At 35.2% G+C, this 24842-nt stretch overlaps 1 protein-coding gene across 6 annotated transcripts in view; it reads left to right on the top strand.

Annotated features, from left to right (window-relative positions):
• The first annotated feature begins 148 nt into the window (after nucleotides 1–148).
• Nucleotides 149–24842, top strand: part of LOC124636725 (amyloid-beta A4 precursor protein-binding family A member 1-like) — a 132378-nt gene continuing 107684 nt past the window's right edge. For 5 of the 6 annotated variants that reach the window (XM_047173304.1, XM_047173231.1, XM_047173151.1 and 2 more), the window contains exons 1-2: nucleotides 149–322; nucleotides 19788–19832. The gene's annotated coding sequence lies outside the window, so the exon portion shown is untranslated. The remainder of the gene's footprint in view (nucleotides 323–19787; nucleotides 19833–24842) is intronic. The other variant, XM_047172973.1, reaches the window with a different exon arrangement.

Here is a 24842-nt window from a genome sequence, read left to right as displayed (position 1 = left end):
AATAAAACGATCCCGGATTTCATTCTTGTTAGGGAATTTAAAACATTTTGTGGTGTTGTTAGTACATTAAAAAATACTAAATACTACCAATTTTTTATAGCAACACAAACACCTAATGTCATCAGACTATTTGCATTGTGGCGCCATCTTAAACATTTTTCGTTTTCGCAACTTGTTTCCGTAATTTGCGTATGTTAAAAACAAAATAAAATCGGCAATTAAAATTGTGCATTGTGCTGTTGTTTTTGTGTGGAACTTGATTACGTTTACAGACTGTCGAGTAAAAGTAAAATAAGACTGCGGTGTGGCGACACATCGTTAGGTAAGTTGATCTTTGCTTGAATTCTATCGTAGACTGACACCAACAGCCGATCGATATTAGAAAACTTATGTATTATTGGTTTAATCGGTCACGATTCGGTAATATTTCATTAGCTTTATGTATTATCTACACAATTATATTGTTAAAAGGTAATGCCCCATTTATTGTTGGCGCTGGAGGGGCAACTTTCTAAAAGGCTACATTACGCAAAATAGGCTTTGCGAACCTAAAATATATTCTAATAAGAAAAAATGCTTTTCGGAGGCTAGTGTTACTATGTGATTGTAATACAGTGCTGATACTGTGAGGTAATAAACGGTAGAGTAATATTTTTTAAATGTAGGTATTTATTTAATTCTTTTTTGTATTGCCTTAGGTTGCTAAGTAATATTGTCATGTCAATTTCAATATCAATCTAATAAAAATGGGATTTTGCTGTATTCAGTGAAAGCAAATATATTAATTTACTATTGAATTGATTATTGTTATTGGTTAGTTTTTTATTAATCAATTTTTTTAATTCAGTGAACTGCATCAAGAACCATCAGGATGATTTTATTATCTTGTTAGCCAGCTTGCTACTATGCTTTATAAATATAATCTTTTTGTTCTAAAAGTCTGGCACAATTTAAACCTTACTTTACGTGCAGTGGTTGAGAAATACACTGTACCTGTATATGTTGTGCGATCAATTCCGTACCACAGAGATTTGGTACTAAAATTGATTTATATCCAGATATATAATAATGGCTGCTTGAATATATTATTGGTACATTGTACTAAAATTGACAATAAATATTTGTTGACTTATTAGCTATCCATTATCAATATCCATGCTTCTTTGAGTATTGTAAGAATAAATAAATAAATTGTAGCACCACTAGGACATACTACTTTATTTTGACCTTTTGACCTTTGCTTAAAGTCCAGCAAATAAAAACTTATTATTATGCAGATTGGTATGCATTGTATTTTTTGTTGTTTCCTATTACAATATGCATCACCTTGAAAGTACCTAAATAATATTTTGTTTTCAATGAAATACCTTTTATTTGGACACTTCATTTTCAAATTCTTTGATTTTATTTCTGAAATGTTTTATACTTAGCAACTTTTGTTCACTGATCACTTTATACATACACCTCGCTGTATTTGTTGGGTATTAACTATCTAGGTGCTATAAGCTGTGAGAGACACCCACAAATGACAAACCTCCTTGGACCTGGTTACTATAAAAAGCTTACATACAGTATTTTTTACATCACAAAATCTTAACCTACCGTTGTGTGTAAAATAATCGGGTATGATTTAAGCTGTCACCAATTTGATTCATTTTGTGTTTCTTAAATAATAGGGTTTGCCCTCAAAATAGTAGATTTGTCACCAAAATGTAGTCACCAAACAATATAAAATCAATTCCACAATAAATTACCGAAAATCATGGAGATATGTGGTCAAGTACCAAATAAATGGTTTTGTATGTATTATAATAGGTTTGTCCTAATAGTATTTAAGCAAACTAATTTAAAGAGATCACCAATAAATCATATATTATATCACTAGAAAATTTCATGAAGGTCTAAAAATGTACGGTGGTCGTCATCATCCTTTCAACCAAAAGAGTCTACTACTTAACTGGCCATGTGCCTCCCCCAAGGGTCTTAATTTCCACAGGTAGTATAAATATATTTAAATTAAATTTCTAGCTGAATAGTAAATAGAACACTTAATTAAAGTCAAAATAATCAATATTTATTGTTAAAAATAACAATCACTGAATAATCAGCGCTGGTTTCCCTTACCTTCCTCTTCCCTTTGAACATATTTTCATTAAAATTATAAACTGATGTATTAAATTGGTAACGAATACATTATTTTAATAACTGAACGAAATATAATGTAACTACTGTATTGGTGACAAAATAACAAATAAAAAGGAGTCGCATTCAGGGATCGATTAATCGATTTATTTGGTGACAGATCTACCATTTTGAGCACCAAGCTATTATTTCAGTAATAAAACTATTATTATAAGAACGAAGTTTATAGTCATGTAACGCATTACAATTTTATTGGTAATCCATCTCATATTTTACACATTATATTAACAATAATTTGGTAATTCATACCTGGGAACACTCTTTGTTTATCTGAGAACGAAAATATTTCGTGGCGATAGATCTATTTATTAGGTGATACAACTTGATGACAAATATAAATTTTGGTGACAAAAAATATAGTTCCCAAAATAATCTATGCTGCCGCATCATTCCAAATTGTATACCTACAGACATTTTACTATGATCATAATTTCAAAAATCTGTTCAAATTGTAGTTGGTGGCTCTTCATGACCCAATAGAAACAAGCTGAACAAATAATACATATTAGTGTTTCAGTCCTTAATGTCATCTATCTGGTCTATTAGAAACAATTGTATTTTGATAATGAGTACTATTCAATTCGATTTCGATTAATCTTTTGTTTTTACATAATGTAGGTAGTGTAAGAATCATAAACCTATAGTTCCATATAAAATGTTCCTCTCTGGGCTGAGACTGTTAAGGGCTGGTTAAGCCGATTGCAAGGTGATAGTATACAAAAAAAACTGGGCTGAATGATGGCACACTCAACTATTTTAGGAAAACTTTTTATAGTGATGAGCTTTTGCTCATTTGTAAATACTCTTACATACTTTTTAAGTAGGACTAAAATTATCGTTACGAGAACAGAACGCACATTTCTCTGTAATCGAACATAAACATTAAAATGATAGCGAAACATAATGACGTTTATCGCCGTCTGAATGTCGTAATTTTTTGGCGCACTCATTTCGGCTTTTTTGATTAATTGCTCCCTAATGACACAAAGCATTAGGAGCTGGTAATTTATTGTTAATTTCATCGCTAGCCGTGGATTTAATCTTAGTTATCGAAAAAATGAATAATCGATCAAATTATGCGTGAATTCGATATTATTCGTATTCCATTTGTCATCTGCCTTGTGTTATAATCGTCGATTCAAATTATGGCCGATTTTATTATATTTTTATTCAAACGTTTAGAACCAGAGAATGAAAGCAAATAAAATCAACTGTTTGTAAATCTCGATTATCATCTAGATTGATCGATTCAAAGGATCTTCAATATTATAGGCTCCCCTATTGAATGAAGTTCAAAACCGATTTTAATGTTGCTTTTCTCCAGTTGGTAACAATATACCTAATCGAATAATATTTCCAGTTAATTACTTGAACTTAATTGAGTTACATGAATTTGCGTAGCTCCAGGCTTTAATGTCTGAGATATGTATATTGAACATAGATCAAGCACACTTAAAATTAGATTGTTTTTCAACGGTATTGATTACGACAGAGACTTGGAGATCGTTCTAGAATACACGTAAAAAACATCATAAATTGACAACACATAAACTCAAATCTTATAAAACTTCAATGCTCTCAGCACTCTTACCACGAAAAGCTTTAGCGGCATAGGTCGATACACTTATTGCATTACCGAGACATGTTCCCCCAAAGAACACGTGGAGAGCATTTCACCACCGACTTCAAGGCCGCAGTATCAAAGTCACTTCGTACAAAGCCCGTCATTAAAATTCTTTTCACGTCGTTTCGGCGTAATTTGCTAGGATGTGCGGACGCAGCCCCGTCAGTCCCTTGGCCCACAATCCGGCCCTTTGCAGCCGTATGTTAGGTACTGTATTGTGGCCAATATACATTCTGTCCCAGTTTAAATTGGATCTTAAGTGGGAATGTTTATGTTTTTAATTAAATTAATTGATTAAACGGACGATGGGTTCAGATGCGTTTCGTGAGATTTGTTTGATAATTGGTTAATTTTGGTTGTGTGTAGATATCAATCAGCTTGGTTCGTTGAGTTGCTGATTTTAGAAAGTCTTTTATTAATTAAGAGAAAAACATTATTGAAGTGTGTTTTCTATTTCCCTGGGTACATCTGTACACTAGACTAGATTAAGCTAAAAAGGTTCAATGTACGCAGGTGTTTGCCCGCCAAGATCGTTTTCCAAACTGCGGTTTTTCCACAGTTAAATTTGAATAAGCCATTATTCTAACCCAACTCTTATTGGACGGTAGCTTTCTTTACTGTAAATCCACTTTTACAAGTTTTCTGGATCCGTTCAGGGTATTCATTTATTGAGTTTCTACCCGACGAGCGAGAACAAACCTTTTGTTTGTTTTAATTATCATCTTGTGAGGAGTACTTTAGACTTTATTTGAGCAGTACTGCTTTCATAGCGTTTCAACAAGAACTATGCAAGTATTTTACAGATGAGATTTTAGTTTATTCAAACATCATTATTATTTTTGTAAGATTTAAATTAAAATGTTTCTGCATGGTAAAAAATCCATTAGGTACTTCATTATTCCTGGTAAGCATGTGTTTCAAAATTATTTTTAGATTAAAATATAGGTATAGTTGTCTCTTCTAACATTTTCAACTCGTCAACTTTTTGAGTAATGATAAAACAAGAGCATAATTAAAAAATCTACAATCCATTTATCATTAGTACCAACAGCAGCGGGAAACCATTTGTCGTTGGCCTAGCTACATAGAAACTGAGAGCTCAGATTGTGATCGAGTTTCAGGAGTAAGCCAGCCAAGCTTAGCTGTAATAATTGTGTTTATCACAAACAGAATTCACGAGCACTATGACGTTGCCTGTAATTTTAGTACTAGGAACAATACATTGATAGTTCACTTGGAAATGTGATGAAAGAGAATATCGTATGCCTTTTCTGCAATCCAATATCATCAACAAAATGATTGAAAGCACGTTCTCAAAGTGAAGTTTTTAATTTAGTATCCAAGCGTGAAATATAGAGCAGCACATTAAAGCTGAACTGACCTGGATCACGGAGGACATTGTTTTATCTGTGGAACGCACCGTGCTGCTGTAATTAAAACCTCGGCTTAGTCTGTGGCCCACTCATCAAGCGAGTAAATAAACGTGGACACTATTAGTGGGCGCTGGATTTACTTTGCCTCTTTAACTATTAATGGAGTAATCTCACTGAAATTATATCTTCTCAAAATTTAATTATGTTTAATGTAAACAGTAGAGTAACTTGAGAAGTATGAAAGGCTTCTTAATTTTGTCAACGGACATTTTTGCGGAAATTACAGACAGAACAATGGTTAATTTGTATAAGTTTTCTACGTCTTTCCCTACCTCCGAGTTCTTAGCATATGGAATTTATTTACTCTGTAATGTCGGTTTCAATTAGTTAAAAGTTCTTTGTTGTCATATTATGTTACCTACATTGCCGACTTAGATCATACGAGCCAAAGGAAAATGCACATTTTTTCATCACAGGTGCTTTAGAAAGAGGAAAATGACTGTAGTGAATACTAAATTAAACCTACCTACCAACAATCTAAAGGTTTTGCTCATACTGTTTTCTTCTATAGGAATGTAAACGATTGTACCTACTTTAAGGTAGTGCACAGCAACTTCCTCACAATGGAATTCTAGTTCAGCTTGCAAGCAGTCAGAGAAAGGAGGCTTTTTCTTGCGAAGAAAAGTAGCATTTCAGCAAGCAAGACCTATTTAGTTGCTTCGACATTTCTTTTCCATTGATTCTTGTGATGTTTTTCCAGTACTTACCTGTCAGGGATTATGTATCTACGTCGTATTGTCAGAAAATACATAATTTATTTCCTAGTAGCTTATAAGTAAATCTCTTTCTTAGAAACTTGTAAGAACTAAAAATGTTCAGTAAACATTCTATTTAATATATGACTTTCAAAGGAAATATCTACTTTATAAATAGGGCAGCTTATTTCTTAGCCTCTCAAACTCAATGGATAGCCGCGATTGACCGTATAATCAAGTTAATAAACTAACAATTTTGTGTTTATAAAAATTCCTCCATTGTTCCTTCGTCCCCCTTTGAAGTTTTCTTTTGTAATAGATACAAAGTGTTTCTAATTCAGACGCCATGAGCTGGAAGATTGTTCATTTGATTAATTTTCAGCCTTCGCGGAGGGTGTTGCGTCGGCATTTTATTTTGTGTCAAAGCTATTTCATTATGTATAGACGTACGCAGACTATGTTAAAAGAAGGCGTAGGCCACATAACGGTTTCGGATGTGATTGAACGTCGTTGCAGAAGTTGGTTATTAGCTTCTCAAAAGTTATGATAGTAATTTAAAGAGATGATGATTACATTTTTTATGTAGCTGTTAATGCGCATGATTGGCAGCTTATTGATGGCAAATAACAGTTCTCCAATCACCATTCAGCTCGCACAAGATTGTCAAGAATTCGTCTCTAAATATCCTTATATTCCGTAGCGATTTATTTTCACGAATCGTACCTTTATGTCCGTCTGAGTGAAATTGAAAACCTTTTATAATATGTAACAGGCTCTGGTATGTTCGATTACGTAAAGCCCCGAGCGGCCAGCGCTTCAAGGCCGTGAATTCCGAAAGAGAAAATTACAGTACATGTTTCGGTGTTAAGAAAAATAAACATTTCAAAATACCACACCACAGCCCCTTGTAATCTTTTACTCATAAATTAATTAAGTTTACTCATAATATTACCTGAATGCTTCATCTCCCGTAGCGTACTGTGAATTTAATCCAAGATTTTCGTAATTTATTAGTCCGGTAAATTAAGAATTTTAGGTAGAAACGGTGCTAGTTAATACGTCTTCGTTAAGGTACCTACTAACGAACAAAGAAAACAGCTAAATAGCTTTTAATGTAGTAAGGTAACAAACACTATGATTACAGGCTGGTGTCAGTCTCGTTTATCGTGCATTATTAATGAGAGCTGTCAGTGGCAGGCGCAGGCGGGCGTGGACGTGGACACTGTAGAACTGTTGACGTCACGTGCAGCCTAATGAAGTGAGCAACCACAAACTATACCATGACTGCCGAAAACGGAGCCCCACAAAGTTTTATTATGCAACTTTAATTACGGCCACATGACTCGCAGAACCAGAGAATAGCTCCACATAAGGGAGGAGTTACCAGCTTGTCTACGTAACCTGTCTGTCATGCAAACCTTTGTTGGAACCCTTAGAACAATACGAGCCTCTCACGTACTCCACATAATAGTGTTCGATCGTTTGTTTGGAATATTCTGTGTTTCTGACCCACGTAATCTCCACGTCCCAATTTGCAGGCCTCACGGTTAACGTGCCACAGTAATAAATTGTTTTGGGAAACATCCCCAAGATTAATAGTTCTGAAGCTCTTGACGCGTGCTAAGTGAAAGCCGGTTTTAAGTTCTCTGCTAAATTAAACGGAAGTTTTCGACGTCATTGTGCAAAAGCTATTTTTATTGGAGATTTATTTTGGCGAACTGCCCCAGTTTGTTTGTTGGACTGGATTTTAGTCGCAAACTAAGTAATTTACGAATTTAATTACATTTCGGGTGAAGGTACAATTTTAAGCCCCTTTGTGCGAACCAAAACAAATACTTTGAAGAGATTTTATTTTTCTCATTTCGAGTTTCTTTAAAACTGTTATTAATGGTTGGATGTTATCTTCGCGTCTTGCGCTTACGTTGTCGTTATATTTCTTATGTATTATCTGAATTCATTGTAATGTCGTTTGAACCGCAGCAGAAATTACTCGGGCCACGCTGTAATGACGTTAAAAGCTTTTATGTTTTCCGGACAACGGCTTCTGAACGGAACTCTTCGCATAAATTACGTTGCTCGCAGTCTTGCGTACGATAAGTGGGTTGTGTAGATGAAACATGTTAATGATAAAACTGTTCGCGACGCAATTTACATGCCTACTGAACATTGAAGCCGTTTTGCTTCAAAAATGCTGCCCCTTTGTGCTATGAAACTCAACCAAATCAACATTTTTGCTTTGAAAATACGGTAGGTGTGAAGTTCTATTCAGATCAAATTTCTTTCTGTTTTTTCCAAACCCAACGGCGGGCAATACTTTGGCGACGGAAAAAAACCATTGATGAGTTTCAAAAGCTACAATCCGTGGGATACTGCAAATTGGGAACAGATCACGATGAAAAATCTTTTGAAAAAATGTCCTTTCTGTGCGACAGATCTTGCTTTTTCGGAGATGATTCCAAAAATGAAATAAAAAAACATGCTTTTTTATACTGATATCGTGGTATCGGCAAACAAGTGTAGCACATCTGACCTGAAACCAAACTATTCGAGCAACATGCTAGCTCCCACATTGTTCACGTAGTCCACAACTTTTTCCCAACTTATATCGCTTACCCGCCATATTTCTCCGCAGTCCAGAATTCTAGATGCTTCTATCTCAGACATATAATTTCAAAATAATTTACAACTTTAATAAAATAAGTTTTCTCTCGCTATTTCTGCGTATTATTTACTTAGATCTCAGGGGAAGATAATAATAATTTGATAATAATTTGGACTAACTCTTCTAGACTATTTCGAATAACGAGTAATAAAAAGTAAATATTTAGAAATAAGAAAGCAGGCGGTGCTTAGAGCTAGCGGTCTTTATAATAAATACTCTACATAAAGCCGAACCACCGAACCTCCAAAAAGATGGAGATATGCAAAATTTAAGTATGGGAAGGCGTAGGCGTAAGCGGCATTTCTGAAGTTTACTATAGCAGTATTCACTATAGCATCCAAATGTGTATATTAATTGATATTTAAACTTATTTTCTACCTATACCGGATATACAATAAACTCTTACCTAAGCCTATAAAAAGGTTAATACCAAAGTGACAATATTTTACGATTATCTTCATCCGCAAATGATTGCTATTTCCATACCGTAAATCCTTATTATAAGCCTCGTTGTAAACGTTTAAAGAAATGGGAAACAAGTATATAAGTGCTGGCTAGCGTATAAAACCCTCAGCGTCGGGAAAGGCGCATTAAAAAGCTTTAGCGTCAACAAGCGTGTTCCGGGCAAACTTCCTATTAAATTTTATTACAAAAAATACTTGAAGCTCACGGGTAATCGATTTTCACTGATTTAAAATCAATTCACACCTTTCATCACCCTTAAATATATATTAAAAATGAAATATTTCAGCCATTACGAAAAGGTTACCTGAATGGCAAAGGTATTAATTAAAAAAAACCCTTCAGATACTTTTCAAATATAATCTGAGGTATCTCAACTCATTTGGGTGGACAGCTGCTAACGAACCCAACTTTTGATAGGATTTAAGTCAAGGCTTATTGAAGTCCAAAAACTATTTTTAGTTGTAAGTTAACCTTGGCTGATGAGTCCTTTTTCGTGGACTGTAAAATTCTCTTGCTACGTTTTGCTACAAAGCGTGTTTAGCATACAGAACTTTAGTTTTTATCGTTACCATTGTGGAGTAGCATAAATCTTCTCCAAATGGCAAAAAAATACATTAAGAATGATTATCATACAAACAATATCAAAAACGTATCATATTATTTCGATTACAAAATGCCACGATATATTATTCAGTATCCTTATTTGCATGAGTACAGCATCAAACAAATGTCTTGTTTATTAACGTGAACACGACCCGAATATTGAGCGTTTCGCGTACGAATTTACATTCATAGGGATGTGATCACGTACCTATCTCATGTAAGAACCTAATGGCTAGAACATTGTTTCTCTCGGAGGAAATCTACTGACGGCTCAGTCGTTAGCGTTGCTACAGTCTTTGTTACAAACACACAGTTTTTGTTATTACAAAGGCGATAAGGTGTAATTTATGCTTTGATGACATCCTCGGTGATGAAGTGGTGCTAGATTTGTATGGTATCTAAATTGAGTAGGTAATGTTTCAATTTGCATTAAACATTAAACTTTGTAGGTTCAAACTGAGTGTAGGTGTAGACAGTTGTAACAGCGAGACTGAAGGGAGACTAATTATTTTAAACAAATTACATTTAGGTAACATGGAAGGATCTGAATGCCGAAATATTCGCTGTTACATCTAAAAAAATACTGATATCATTACATTACTTACGTTTATCATCGAGTATCAAGCACCTCAATAACTCAATCAATAGACTCCCAAAAGCTTTTTTACCTCCCAGCAATTATACGCTCCCTTCGGTTCCCGTCACTTACAGTGCCTCACCAAGAGCTTAGTTCTCAAGACATATCAGAGTGTAACTAAACAACGCATTAGATAAGTACACACGGTGTAACTGACAGCCGACATGAGCACCCATTTTCTAAGATATTTTACCAAATGAGTGCGAGGAACTTAACAGTTTTGTTTGCCTCGTCATCTGTGACATTGGGCGAATACTGTAGTTATCTTCCACAGTGAAGTATCGCGTTGAGAATTCCAGGTTAATGTCTAATATTTTCCGGATGCGCGACTTTACAAGCGCCAACTTTATGATATCTTTGGTGCTTATAATAAACGTTGATACCTTACTATTGTACTGTAGGTACGCTATAAAAGATCTCGAAATATTCTCCAGAATATCTTGTTTTAATGTGAAATAGTTTCTAAAGACTACATTTTCCTAGAAATATCTTGTGGTATCTAACAAAACTTAGAAGCTTTAAGCTCATACCTAGAATCGCTTTCTGTACTTTCTTTTTTATCATTGGCCTTTACCTCTGGTAAATCACAAAACTTTATATAAATTAAATAACTGGTCGGAATTTTTTCTTGAGCCTTTTGGTCAAATACAATCTTGCATTTGTAACTTTAGCTTTATTTAATAACTTCGTCTCCATAGATACTAGGCCACCCGTGTTTGTGGTTTTATAGTCCTGCCATGAATATCTAGGTCGGCATCAATTTCGTGAATCGCATTGAGTCCAGTCAGTGCCGACAAATTGAATAAAAATGAAACTGTACGATGCGTGTTACTCTGGTGATAAATCATTTCGCTCTCAGTTTTTGTTGGACACGCAATAAACTGACTAGATATCATTATTTTCATTGGAAAGCTGTTCTATCACTTCTCTGTTTTTATCTACAGTGTATCTCGTAAGACTTGTGAGGTGATTAGGTAAACCTGCAGCTTACTCGATAACAAGAAGATCTACATTCTAGCTATTTTCCAATGACTTTCATGAATATATTATAGGTATTGCATATGTATCTAAAGCTTCTAAGACTCGGGTTCCACCATTCAATTACTCCTCGTATCACTCGTTTTCAAGTAATAGAGTTAGGCGAATACCTATGTTAAGAACGAATATTAAATTTAATTTAGCAAGAGTTATCAACTGTCGTTGTGCCTGACGCCCTCTAGACAACCGCAATGTTAAAATGTAAGTAATATAAACTTGTAATGGCACGTGGTCGTGAATTTCGGGTTGTTCGACGTCGACAATATGAGAATTTTGATTCAAACCTATTGTTTGCTTTATGTATGTCTGTTCCCTCTTAATTAAACGTATATTCAAGTCGAAGTTTTCGTAGAACTCTGCAAAAGTATTGTTCATTTCCTTTAAAATGATATTAAGAACTCCAATAATTCAGTTCATGCCTCAACTCTGTCATAATTTCTGTTAATGTGCCAATAACATTTGCAATATTCGATTATGTAAATGCAAATAGTCGCAAACTTAAACTAAGTGAACCTTACTCAATAAATTTTGCGGAAGGACAGAAACTGTGGGGGTATGATAGATGGGCATTTAAACAAATACATTTTTCCCCTCGAAGGGCTAGGGCGGGTTATTTCTCTCATTTCGACCGCCTAACTCGTATTAATCATTCTTTCTTGAGTGCAAAACCCTGTCGTCCGTAAGTGAGTTAGGTGAGTTAGAACAGCAAGCACTCACTATGTTAGCTTTGAATCTAATATAGATAACGTAGGTGCAAACTTATCTACATGAGGTTCATTTGCAATTTAACAGTCATTATACAGCCAAGTATGCAAATAATTTTGACTATAAATCCGACTAGTATTCCTTTTAAATTGGAAACGTCAATTTTAATATATGACAAGGTTTTTATACTGGTGTTAGATCAATGGGGGTAGCTGTATTTACGACCTGACCGCGTTAATCAACCAATCTGATCGCTATTCCATTCAGGAACCAGTTGACCATCAATTGCACACGGCTTTCACAGACCCAACAATCGTCAGTGGTATTAATCCTCGATTCCCAGTTCAATAATCGAATACAGCTTTTGCTAAACATCGATTTAGTTCTGCACAGCGCTTTGCATCTGACACCGCACGCTATACGAAGATTTACTGAATACATTGAATGCCTCCCCGTCTCTATTGTGTCGCGACTTCGTAGGATTACTCTCATTTTATTCGATAAACTGCGAAGTATTTGAATCAAATTCGCGATTCAATCGTTCGCGAATAATTTTTGAATGTAACGGAACGTTCAGTTGATTGATGACGCTCGCCATATTGGAAATGTGTTACCAACAAAATAGCATTTAAATGAATTTAAATATAGCTACTTACCGCAATTGGAATAAGTATATTGCAAAATTGGTTAATGCATAAAATTGTATCAATTTACATAGTTAACAAGCAGGTAGAAATTATAAACAAGTATCTCATTGCTTATAAAGTGAGATAAGTTGTGCACTCAAACTCCATCTAGCCATTAAATTAATATTGAAACCCATAAAACTTGATAGCGGAACTACTTGCATGTAATAAATGAACTGCTTCGTGTGCCTGCTACATGGGTACCGACTGTGGAGGTGATTTGATCAGACAGGTTACAGAGGAGAAACTGTTCATGGTCCATTTGCTGGAAATAGGACGGTTTCGCCTCCTCTGCCCAATTTGTCAAGGGAGACGCACTTACGCCGCTATACGAAACCTGAGTAATTGAAATGTTTTATTGATTTCAGTGCTGTATTCTCTAACCTTGTTTATTAGCTAACAGGCCAGTAAGATTTTTATTATTCTCATGATTCATTCATTGTAATAGAATCTACTTTCTGGTGTACGTGTAGGCGTATCTAGAGTGTGAAGACGATCTCATAATGTTAAATTACAGTCAGTTTAATATTGTTGTCTTGCAATGTATTCAATATTCATTGGCTATAAAAGCTTGGTGTTGCTCTATAATGTCATTATTAAACATCGTCGGTTTGTTTATCATGTTTGTATTCTGTCCTAACCGCGGTTCTTGCGTACTTTATTATTATTGTTACTGATATTACATGTTCCGCTTCGTACACCAAATTGTTAATTTGTTAAATTGCAAGGAACTTGATACATTGTGTAGAAGACTTTTCATTATCAGTTTTGGGTACATAAGATGGTTGATCCCTTCTCATTAGTACGTAAATGATGAGACGGGTAATGTAGCTTAATGATTTCCTTTAGGGTATTCCGTAAAGCTACTGGGAATCTGGTTCTTACCTGTGAAGGGTCTTAAAATTTGCTACATCTTTTATTGACCTGCCAGAATTGATTCGATACTTGCCTTTGTCTATATTTTGTATTATCTTGAAATAAATAGATATTGAAAATTAAGCTGTGATGTATTGATTTTCTGCCACTTACCACATATTAACACCCTACTCATCGCCTATTATGAGCTCAGTCAAAACAATTTAAACGCAAAAAATCTCGATTTACTCACGAAGTCGGAACAATATTTCACGGTGAACTTCTCAGCAAGTAACGTATTACCTTCACTTACCAACTTTACTAGAAATTAAAGAGCACATTGTTTACTGAAACTGTTCCTGCTTAGTTAGCGAAGAGTTTGCGGACTAGTAAAATGTATGGAGTCGCTAGACTAGGATAAGTTGTTCTGGAACTTTCCACAGTGCGGTGATGAAAAAAGAAATTAAAGCGGCTTAGTAAAGTGTAAAAGAGTTGTAGCCGAGCTAACGAGTGAATAATGAGTGGGCTGTGCGGTAGCTACCGGGCTTTTAACACCGTGCTGCTATCAGTATGTATCTAATCTTTTAAAAGAATGTTTTGTTGGACCTTTGTGAGGACTGTGATGTGGTATTGATGGTTACATTAAAATGTGTTTATTGAAGAGAGTTGTAGATATATCGACAGTTTAATTAAAGGATCGTTAAAGCTTCCGGCAAAAAAAATACAATTACTTATACCGTCCCCAACGCCTTAATCCCTTCTTTAAAACATCGTCATAATATTCTCCGCACGCAACATTTATTTTCCCTCTATAAGATTCAAATCGAAAAATTCTTGTTTTTAAAATTAGGTAGAAAATTTCAAGAAGGTAATTTATTTTTATAGCTATGACCTGCAATAACGGGATTTAAAGCAATTTGGCTCGACGACGATACAAATTGCAATTATTATGGAGCGGTAGATAATTGCCCATTACTTTAGTGATTTTCATCCCATTTCCATGTATTTTGGAGAATGAAAATTCTATCTAAATTGGTGTGGTGAGTGATCGTCGTAACTTTCAGTCACCATGTATCGCCATGGAAAATTAGTTTACTCTTTCATCCTCATGCTATTATGTGTTTAAAATTTTAAACTTTTAACGTCAATTTTCTATGGAAACAATAGAGATAAATAACTATGTTTCAAAGCTAAAATATCCAGCAAACTTTGGTACCTTTGTAAGTACGAATTCCTTGTTCAAAGACACATTATTGGCTAACCAAACAAGAATTTCTATCCGACTGGCCAGTCTTAGTCATCCTAGCCTGCTTTACATAACAATATTAGGGATCCTACCTCGTAATCCTATACAATCCGCTCGATTGAATTTCTTTTATGTCTGAAAACAACTGTTTTTTCTCACTTCCTCTACCAAAAATGTCGACACTCATCACTGAAATTCCTTAGAAATATCTTCTATAAACTTTTTTACATGTTCGATATAAAATGTGCAGCCAAGCAAATACTCTCAAACACAGCTAAGTTTACATACCAACACTTATTATTGGTAAGCGCTAATGCACATTGCGGTAATCGGAACGGGAACCGTGGTGTACAGTCAATAAAAAAATATGAGCTAACCTTGTTAAAGCTAAACAGAAGCTTGATATAGTATTAGATAGTTTACATACAAAGGTAGTCAGTGATAGAGTAATTCCTATTGAGAAAAGAATATTGCAGTCCTTCAAATTTTTCAATTTATACTAGCTAGAGCTTTTTGGAGGAAATATTCGGATGTATTCGCTTTAAAGATGAAATTGCCATAAACTAAATCGTAATTATTTATTAAATTAAATCACAGTTAAAACTCAGCTTTATCCTATCGACTGTACCAGTAGCTATCGAGCTCATTGCGCGTCTATGTTGGAGCTTGTAAGCCGCTCATAACCGGAATAAAACGGCATTAACCGGCGCATTGATATTAAGTTTGTTAGCGCACCGGCTTACTGACTCCGAGCAAAACAAACACATTTGTGGGCTATCTGATAATCTCCAGCTGAATACGGAAACTTAAGGAATATTAAAACAAGAGCTGATGTTGATGTGATGTTGACTAATTAGTGGTGTTAATTACTGCGGTTATAAGCTCCATAGGCCATCACAAAGGCTCTGTGTCTTCAAAGAGGGTTGAATATGTTTAAAAATGTTCGTAACATTCTTTTATGGACGTGTGAAAGAAAAAAAAACACAAGACAAAAAAACTGGAATATTTGTTAAATTTTATAGAAAAGTACAACCTTTTCTTTCTTTTTGTTTCCACTTCAGACACGAAAATGTGGATCCAAACAAAAGGAATTCTCGAATTACACGGAAAGCCCGCCAAAAACGTAATAAACTTAGCTGAAAGTTGTTCGTAATCAGGTTCACGTGTAATAAAAGTTAGTTCACATTTACACATTGCATTCCTGTGGCATAAGTAGTGTGCAAGGGTTTACGGGAGTTTTACCGCGCTCACTCTTTATACTGAAAGTACTGCAGTTATAAAACGGTTTAAAACCGCTCACGCGGGAATTTATTCATACTGTGAAGATACCGGAGATTACACAGCTATGAGGAGGCTTTTAAACGAATTACGATGCATGTATGGAGTTATTCACATGTTAAACGAGTCTTAATGGGATGTTTTGCATTGCACAAATACTGTTAGTCTCTGCTTAGAATTGTATTTCTCATATTCATGTTGCCATTCGTTTTTGTATGAACGTAGACCGAGTAGGTATAGACCGATAGTTTTTACTGAAGGAACAATCCACTCTACAACAGTATTAAATGTCAAACATTGGTCTGTGACCTTATTCATCTACGCCTGGAAGCTAGCATCGAAAATCATAGGTTTATATTTTGAAAAGCTTTTAACACTACAATGCTACTTTCTCGGAAAGGCACCGACCATTATACGGCAGCGAAAATTGCGGGCCCCTAGTTCGATATAAATATTAAATGATTTAAAAGCGGTGGTGAAGCACTCCGAAATAGTCGTGTTATGTCGACGCTGTCACCTAAAACTTTGTTATGAACATTTTAAAGCAATTATCTCACGCGCTCAGACCCGTTGAAAATGTACCGACTATAGTTCGGCCATTCAGAGAATGCGTTCCTGACACGTCGCGATTGAACTGACGACGTAACTTTGCAATGGCGTTGCAGTTACGATAAAAATATTTTTGCTGGTTGTTTACCGTTTTAACAATTGAGGAGCATTAAAACAACATTATTATATCAATAATCAATGAATGTTATTACGTCGTCAGTTCAATCGCGACGTGTCAGGAACGCATTCTCTGAATGGCCGAACTATAATTTTGAATACCCTTTTACATCATTCAAGAGTGTTGAAGTTTGATGTTGAGTATTGGCTTCTATTTGTATACTATCTATTACCATTTAGGAATTGTGGGAATTAATCTGAATGTTGAATGAAAGTTATTTTTTGTACGTGTATTTATAATTACATACTTTGAGAAAAGTTGATTATGTCAATTGGTCGGTTCCCAACAAATACACCATAGAAACCTGAGTTTACTGAATTTTATCAAAACACTAGTAGTGGCTAATTTATTCTTTAAGTACCATTTTTCTTGCCAGCGTTTTATTCTGACATAATTTTGGCGTTGTTCCTATTAATATATTAAAATTTTGCGTAGTTTTTTACACGGTTCTTGTATAATTTATTGTTTTATTTCGGTACATAAATCTTACAAACTTTTTGACGTGTCTCATCTGCAAAATACCTAATTCTTCGTTAATATTGATTGATGGGCATCTATTAAAATTAATTCAAAAAGTCGTTGCTTCTTAATGAAGACATTAAGAATATCGACAGGTACTAAAAGGTGGTTATACCCAAGGAGAGGACAGCATATGAGTAATAGCGATAGTTATTCAAATACTCCCGCAATCGTCGGATAAATAGCCTGTCTGACCTTAAAGACCGCAGAGATAGAAGCAGGACCTATGTAGCTACAACATTTTATACTGCAGGTAAATAAAACGAAAGGCTACACACAGAGAACATGCAGCATAAACCTTAGATAGACAGAAACATAAATCACCTACGTTTTCAATAGAATATTCTCTTAGAACATACAAATCATACTGTAAAATACAGCCTTTAAAATATTGTGTTGGCAGCTAGGTGTAGGTGTGCCGTTTTTGTTCGTTTTAGTTCGCATATCTAAAATGGAACCAGGTCAGGGACTGGATTTGTGTTATTTCTCATGTCAACTATTTTCTGTGCTTTTGGCAATAACATTGTTTTAAGTTCGTGATTTTGTATTACGGTGTCTTTGTTTTATTTTTATGGCGAAGTCCAATTTAGTAATTCCTGAAATGGAATTGTTTTTTTGACAATAGAATACACACATTACTCTCTGCCATGACTGTTTCGATATAATTAAACGAGACCTTTTAGAGCAAGCAATTACCTGGTATTTAAAATAATCTCCACTAGGCCACGTATCGGCTTATTATTTAAAAAAAAACTTCAAATGATGGGTTTGAAATCTGGCAAAAGTATCATTTTTGGTACAAACGACGGAATATCCATTCGTATTTCCCACCCATCGACTTGATATTGCAGTTGTATCATTCTGCTTCAATGCACTCGATCAACTCTGAGTGAATCGATAACCGATATGAAGTCATGTAAACGTCGATCAGCCAAAAGTCACGCGCTGAAAGTTCAAAAAACAAAAAGTGCTCACAAACTGTAAAAGGCAATTGAAACGCGCTCGTTGGGAATGTAAAACGGCCCCTGTCTGCGGAATAAAGATAAAACGAAACTACAGTACCAAACTTTTGATGTTTAAACATTGGAGTACCCATGTACCCCGAAAGGTACATCTCGTGCTTGTGTAATAGTTTTTCGGGTCGGTACCGTTCCGAATCAAAAAGTTATTTTTTTATATGTATGCTTCTTGCGAAGTAAGATTATTATCAGAATCTGAGTAGGAGTTCAAAGATATGTTTTTCTTCCAAGCAGAAAAATGTCTTTGGTTCTGAAAATCTGGAAGCTTTTGATATTTTCTATAAGCATGCGTTCCTCGCAGTTATGAAAAAATTAGCACCTTCATGAAGAGCAAAATTCTTTGTAATTTAAGCGCTATGGAGAATACTCCTTGCGGTCACTGTACACTAACAACCTATTCAACTCAGAATAAATGACTATCGACACAACACTAAAGAATTTGAATTTCAAAGATGAAATCTGTTTTATATTGATTTAAATAAATTGCTATGATATTTAAATTTACATATTTACAAATTGCTTAAGTACTTCTCAAAGAAAACCGATTGCTATTGAGGTGAAGACCAATTCTCCAATATCAAAACTTACAAATTATTTTAAGCGGTCTTACCATCAAAAGCACATCATTCATTTCACCACACTCATCACTGTTTTTTGTCGAAAGTCTGAATGACGACAAAAACCGGTATTCATCATACCGTTTTCGGCGACCATTGCCAAAAAACGGCACAATCGCGTACGCAATCCCTTTCGCATCGGTCTACATTGTCCATTTGGTAACGCAGACGAAATCTGGCGTCATTGTAATGCTATCTTAATTGCGAGGCGCGAAACATCCGGCTCTTTAGGTTCGTCATCCGTTGAGATACCGAACGCTTTTTCTTTTACAATTTCACCAAATAAATGTTTGTATTTGGAAACGGAACTTTTTACGAGTTTTTACTGATATCATACAAAAGCCGAATCTTTTGCTTTGAGTTTCTTTATGCCAATGTTTGTAATACCACGCGTTTCAGAAGAATCTGCGATTAAATGTATCTGTTTATTTCTGTGATGCTATCTAATATTATTGTGTGCTTCCAATGTTTCGGTTATACTGTCTAAATTACTGTGCACTGCTTACTCTTACGTGCAATTTTTTGCGTCAACGAAAATCGGGCTTAAGCTATAAGATAAATTCCATCGTACAATTTACACGACAAAATCAGTTTTAATTGCTAACAGCGGCACAAGCTCTTGTATGCACTATTTGTTCGTGCTTTACACTGTTTTTTATCAAAATCTGTTATTTTATCAGAGCCGTTCACGTGATGTGATGCTTCTTCAGCAATAATATGCAAATTGATATCAACTACGCTTGGCTTTACGTGTAAATGCTTGCTTTCTTTTTCAGATTACCTCCTCCGCTCCGTCAAGTAAACTTCTTCGTTGTATGGATGTAAGTGCTTATTTTCTGCTTTGAACACTATTTTATAGTTATTAATTTTATAATGTTACAACCAATTTATCTTTATTATTATCATAGATGTGTGTCAAGCACGGTTTATCGATCGCAACGAATAGAGTAGTTTTATGTTATGCTACTCAATTACTATTATCTTGTCTGAGTACAGCCAGATAATCAGTAAAAAAAATCTAGTAATAAAGTATGAACGTTATTGTCTCTGCTCATATAGTTTAAGCACCCATTGTTTTTAATGCTCGTTGTATGAAAAAGGCCCTGCACATGAAACAAAAGGATTTAAAGTGAGTATCGATTCAACGGAATCGCGTGCATTAAAGTCCTAACATAAAGCGGTGTATACCAACGATATTCTGGTAATTTTGAAAACAACTCGACGATTATCCGTTGTCGAACAGTAAGTGTGCATTTTTACGATATGGTTCAACTCTTTTATTACCATTTTTGAATGGGTAGCGAAATTGCAAAAATATATCGTCACGTGTCAGCCTGCGTGAATGTAAATATCAACATGCGATTCAATATGCTGTTACTATTTACCTATGTTATTTGCTCTTATATCCATCAGAGCATATGAACGTATAGATACTAAATTATATGTAGGATGTAAATCTGATACATCGCCAACCGTATTATGTATTTGAGTCTTAACTAGACGTGATTTTGCATATATTTAGTTCGTGAATAAGCAAGCAATCTGTAGCGGGACTTTTTGGTCACGAGGTGACGACCGGTGTCAGCTGATAAATATCTACTGATATCCAATGATCTAGTTAGCACTGACGATCCTTTCAGCAGTCTTGACTTCAACCTGTTCATGGAAAAACTTCTTATGTCTCTATTTTATTTCTGTAATTCCATTAGTTATTTCTTTGTTCCGTGGGATCGTGTGACTAATTCCATTCTGCAGCCGAGAAGCTATTAGCTTAAAGTCGTATCCTGACGGCAAAAAATACTTCCCTGGGGCATTTCACGTAACGAAATGTTTCAACACTGCCTTACATTATCTCGGTTTCCTTGTAATGAGCTTTTCAGGTGCGGAAATGTTTTTGGACTCTCTTAATTCCATGTAATAATTACTGAACCTGTTTATGACCTGGATTATTTGCTTCTATAATGAAAATGTAGTTATTGAGCTAACCCGAAATTAGTTTGTTCTTTTTACATAATTGGTCTGCGTTTGTTTTATATACTCTAACCCTAGTATTGTTACCAGAGTAGAGAGTAGAGCCAGAGCTCTAATATACTTCTTTTAGCCATATGCCTACAGTGCATTTTCAAAATGTAAATTGTTCTTTCACCGCGTCTGCATTTTAATCTATTTCAACACTCAATCACTAAATCGTCGTCAAATTAATCCATTGAATTGTTAGCTTTTACAATGGGACAAAAGATTTTGTCTATTGAATGGTAAATTCTAGGCCAGGTGGAGGCGACTTGAATCAGGTAATTATGCGGCGTGCGTGTCGGCCGCCTTATCTCAGTCTTTAAAATTATTGGAACAAGTTGCGGGCGGACACAATGGCGGCTTGACTGGCCAGCCCTTAATTTGGAGTGAAAGGTACAAGGGTATTTACTAAAGATTTTCGGCACACAAACGTGATTAAAGTAAGTAGAACGGCATGCGATCAATGAAACAAGGAAAGCGATTAAATTGTGTAAGCCCTACACCTACATTCCAAAACAAAGAAAGTACTTAAACTGCAGTAAGCAATAATAAAAACTTGAGCCGCTTCGACCACCGTAAGCTTCCCAATTCCAATTTGTTTGCAAACGCTAAACAAACCGAGACAATGCTGAAATGAGAATTTTATTACATTTTTGGGATAAATAATTCCCGAAGAATTCCCCAATGAATTCGTGTCGTGCCCTAATGAAGTTAAGATTAAAGTCGCTCGCCACTTGCCCTTTGCGTCGCAAAAAAGGAGTTTCTGCCAAATTTCCCCCCTCCGAAGAAAAGGGACGATTCCGTTCATTATAACAGCCACGTCTTAGCAATTTTAAAGACACCTTTTAAGAGCACTCCAACTTAGTGCTATTTTTGGACGAAATTGCTTTCGATAGATCCTTCCTTCCCCATTGTTCGGTCTATAGTTAAGTATGTATATCTCGCTTTGCCATTTATCAGCCTATTCTTGAGGGCGATTGTCACCGATTCTTTTGTCTCACGTGAGGTTACCTTCTTCCGTCGCCTCCTTGCCTTCGGCCACTGTGATTTATGGTTTATGCGCTCACTTTTATGTCCATGGTATATTTATTACACACCATTTCGCCTGCTGCGTTTGTTTTTGTTTTGATCTCACCTAAGCTTGGAAAATAATCATCCCGGTGGAACAGGGACCTTTTATTGCATTGGCAGCGTCAATTTATAATCGTACTTGATGATGACCGCCAGTGGTTTCACCTGTTTCTAAGGAACTATTTTCCATTCCCGTAGCCTATTATGTTATGCTGAATTTTGCTTCCATACATCCTTTCCTGTTTAAAATGTTGTTTGCAATAATTTGCATTGAATAAAGCTTATCTTTAAAAGGTCAACAGCAGATTACCTACATCCACCTCGGGCAATATTAACTGAAAACTAAAACCATACAACACAACAACGAATTCTGAAAATTTCGCTATTGAAGCCGACTGAAAATGTGCTTTTATTTCAACTGTCATTCCAGATAAGTATCACTTTTCCAGCATAGAAGATAACAATGGCACCGTGCGACAGACACGTTCGTAGCTTTTACGTTTTATATTTCCGATACAATTCCTATTCTTGATTTTGTACATAACGTCCATACGAATGGCCGAAGATTTGGCGGTGCGTCGTATAAAAACAAATAAAACCGAAGCACATTGGGGCGAGAGTGAGTCACCCCGACAGCTGACTAACGATACATACACCCTCCCGTATTCGCCCCCCACGCATTTCGATTATACGCACAGACGTACAGAAACTAAAATTAAACTTGACCTTTTTCAAAGTAATAATATTAATATTCATGAGCAAATTCAGGAAGGTATTGTTGTTTATAATACAAAGCACAAAATAAACTTCGTACTTATCAAGTTATATACGAAAGTTCTAAGTAATTCCGGAAATATACAAAATTAATTCAGGTAAATTACTCGTTTTCCCAGAATTATACCACGTCCATTAAGCAGGTGCACCAAATAGTTAAAATTCTTGAAAATAAAAACACAACGTACTGAAAATTGTTCCAGAACATATTTTCCGAGCATAAAGAAGCCAACACGACAGGTACGCGAAGACATTACATCTAAAACCCAATTTACTTTAAAATGGCGAGCGAAAATAACTTCGCTACCTAGGTTTAAAAAATACTCATGTAAAATACTCCGTCGAAATAAAAACCCGTGGTTGGATGGCTTGTTTTTCCAGTATTTTTTTCTGTACGTCTCCCAGTTTCCAGGTTTTAATGCGGAAAATTTTAACACTTTATGAAGTACCGGTTAACTACCTCAATGCTTTGAAAGAGTTGCACAGCGGATGTTAAAGAGTCTGATGAGAACTTGTATAAACTTCGAGGACGCTGAAGTGTGGATTTTGTGGCTGCACTACGAAAAGTGTAATTAACGGATAAACAGTATTTACAGCAAGAGCTTTGGTGTTAAGTAAGATAATCATCTGGTTTGTTTTTAATGTGACATAAATCTAAACGAGTTGTTTGTACGCTTTCTTCGGGTTTGAATTTATCGTCAGGAACATTTCTAAGTTTAATGGCATTTCTGCCACATCATACATCAACGAGGCTTAGATTCCGCTTGCGTAGCGAGTCCGTAAACTGGTGACAGAGAAGACTCAAGCAGAACCTTCAAAGATCAACAGAATGAGAAAATATTTAAAACGACACACCTAGCTATTTTATGGACACAAAAAATAAAGCAGTCAAGTTCTTCCTGAACCAATTCGCATACTAGATGAAAATCTAGTTCGATTGGCGTTTCAATTTGTTCATGAAAAATGTAATTGAATACTATCGTAGCTGCACTTCCAACGAACGAGAAGCCGTTGCGATGCAAAATTCATTTATCACGGATCCTAGCTATTTGATAGACCCAAGGTGTCACTAATGGACTGGAAGAAGTGAAATGTCGACGCTCTAGTAATATCTTAGAAGAAAAATCTGAAATAGAATACCTTTGACTCAATTTGTTTCTTCATTCTATTCACTATAACGAGGAGAGGAAAATTGAGGTTGATTCAAAAGAATGGTGAAATGGGAAATAATTTTAGTTTACACGTATTATAATTTAGCTGACGAACATCATGTATTTTGTTTGTAAGAGCCATATATTTTGACCATGCCTTTATTTCCTCAATATATTAGCATTGCAATTTGATAATTAACACCTATTGAAATCTAAATATTTTATTGCTCTATGTTATCATCCATTTTAAAAGTTCTAGACTTGTTTGAGAATCTTCAAACAATTTACACAGAACAAGCAGATGTTCGTTTATTTCAAAGTTATCACGGTTAACTTAGTTCATTTATGTTATTGAGAACTCCATTTCAACAATAATCGAATTTAAACAAAGATACATCTTGTTTTGTCATGCCTTTAAACATTTATCATTTCATCTGTCACTGATTTTGAACGAAAAGACCACCATTATAAAAAGAATTGCGTCTTTAGCTTTGACAGATTGAACAAGCCTTCGTCTTCTATGTACTAACAAGTACGAATTTAATATTAGCTATAAAGAGCGTGATATGGTCAATATCTCGACTTGATCTGATTCCCCCGCATCTCGAGTTCTAATAAAAACAGGATCAAACTTCATTTTGTCTAAGCGACAACGAACGCTCGTGGTGTATAGCTTTCGAATCTAATTTTCGCTCCTTCGAAGCCTTTTTGTTCCATTATATTTTATTCCATTTACATTTTATTTTTCGTTTATTACTTTGGCATCGTTCAGATTTCAAAGAAATTAGTTTTGCATTGAGTTAACATTTACATTTTCAGCGA

This window comes from Helicoverpa zea, chromosome 1 (assembly GCF_022581195.2).
Source record: "Helicoverpa zea isolate HzStark_Cry1AcR chromosome 1, ilHelZeax1.1, whole genome shotgun sequence".
NCBI classification, from domain to species: Eukaryota; Metazoa; Arthropoda; class Insecta; order Lepidoptera; family Noctuidae; genus Helicoverpa; species Helicoverpa zea.
This window is presented reverse-complemented; position numbering and strand designations above follow the sequence as displayed.